The sequence below is a fragment of the Schistocerca piceifrons genome, chromosome 6 (assembly GCF_021461385.2).
Source record: "Schistocerca piceifrons isolate TAMUIC-IGC-003096 chromosome 6, iqSchPice1.1, whole genome shotgun sequence".
Classification (NCBI taxonomy): Eukaryota; Metazoa; Arthropoda; class Insecta; order Orthoptera; family Acrididae; genus Schistocerca; species Schistocerca piceifrons.
In genome coordinates this window covers 286461576-286463769 of record NC_060143.1, presented here as the reverse complement: position 1 = coordinate 286463769, position 2194 = coordinate 286461576, and positions in this window count along the sequence as shown.

The following is a 2194-nucleotide window of genomic DNA, read 5'->3' as shown; positions in this document are numbered from 1 at the left end:
CAGCACGTTGTAGGTGTCGCCACCGGCGCCAACCTAGTGTGAGTGCTCTGAAAAGCTAATGATTTGCATATCACAGCCATCTTCTTCCTATCGCTTACATTTCGCGTCTATAGCACGTCATCTTCGTGGTGTAGCAATTTTAATGGCCAGTAGTGTATTTTATTATACGCTAATCGTGGTCTCCAGTGGCTCGTTGCAGACTACGAGTGTAGCTTGGAAAAATAAAGATACGAATAAAATTCTTTATTTATTAGCAGATAGGGTACACCAAAATCTGTATCGAAATCTACATAGATCGCAAAACACCTTATGGCGAATGGTAGAGGGTACCTCCTCCCTCTGACAGTATTTCTGTTTCCTTTTCCACTCTCAAGAGAACCGACTGTCTACGTCGTTCCTCATAAACCCTGATTTACCTTGTCTTCGCCGTCTCTATACTGCTGTTTGTTGGTGGAGGTAGAATGGTTGTGCATTTCGTCGCAACTGCCCGTTCTCGAAACTTTCTCAATACTGCTTCGCGAAAAGAACATCTTCTTCTTTCCAGCGATTCCTATTCAAGGTCACCGAAAATTTCATTAACCCTCGTATGTTATTGGAAACCTATGATGACAAATAACAAATTTAGTAGCACGCGTCTGATTGGCTTCGATGTCTTCCTTTACTTCGTCCTGGAGGGCATCCCAGACACTCCAGCAATACACAAGGATGGGTCACAAAAGTGTCCTACTATAACTTCTGTTTATAATGGGTAATCGAATGAAAACGAGGCAGATGGAAATAAAAATCTGGATAAGTAAGAACGGCACTCGTGCAAAGAGGGTTCCATATACACTTACTTGTATATCAGATAACTTCTCCCTCGCGAGAATAAACGATTTCTATGTTTTTTGCCTGATAGCAGTACTGATAATGGCAAGAAGTCGAACTATATGAGGTAAATCGCATTGACGTAGAAGCTTAAGATTTTTACACCACTTAGGATCCGTAGGTGAAATAAAATTCAACTTGATCGTCCACCCTTTCGTGAGAAAAAGGGCTGTTAACAAACGGAGAGACAGACAGTCGAATAAAAAATTACAAAGAAAAAGAATTCGGATGATTCAGGTCAAATTAACGTTACTTGTACTGCGAAACCTTTCTTCTTGCCCAATTCCATGACTGTAGATCAATGCGAAATATCCTATATGTTTCGATCAGTTTGTATCAAAATATCTGACGTAAATTGTCATATCTTTTGATTGCATTCACGGAAGCTTTAAATTATTTACACCACCAAGGGACCGTAGATCCTAATATGTTACCAGCTTTCTTGCTTTCATCTGACTGCCCCTTATATAAGAGCCATAGTTTGCATGAATTCTTCCTGTAAACCGAGGTCGACCAATCGAATTCCGAAATGTAAACTTTCGCGGCTGTAAATCTCACGCTCACTAAAATATTCCGGGCTATTACGCCAGTGTCTGATGAATTCATTATGGAAATCCAACGCTACATCCGCTGCCGTGGAAGACATCTTTAAGGGTGATGGCAGCCGCCTAGCCGAGAGGACGCGCAACAGCAGTACTTATCTGAGAAACAGTAAATTAATTTAGTCTTTGTTTCTTTTCCACATGCTTCTGCAAAGAAGTGAACTACACGTGCGCGTTTTACGGTGCACACTAGTGATTAGAAAATTAATCATAGTTTTTGTTTTTGCTTAAGTCTTGTGAATATCCTTGTGCAGGGCGCCTTCCTAGTGCGAAATTTCCCGTCGCCAGAAACCCCGTCACGCCACTAAGTTTTACTTTTGGCTAGTAGACAGCATACAGTCTAGATTAATGCATCCTAGTTTGAATATTTAACTCGTGCAGTAACTCTTCGGTGAACAGGACTTTTAATAACAGGTATCTGTAAATACATCAACTTCAGTAGAGAAATCTATTTCTGTTTCACCTGACAGAGTAGTTGAGGGCGCGAATGCGCTGCTTCCTGGACTCGGGGTAGGCGCGCTGGTCCCGGCTCGAATCCGCTTGGCGGGTTAACGACAAGGGCCGTTATGCCGGCCAGCTTGGATGTGGTTTTTATCCGGTTTCCCTCATCCCCCTAGGTGAATACCGGACTGCTCCTCACGTTCCGCCGCAGTTACAAGACTCGCAGAAAAAAACGTTCCCACTATTCCATGGCTTACACTGCACGCAGACAGGTGGTGTACACT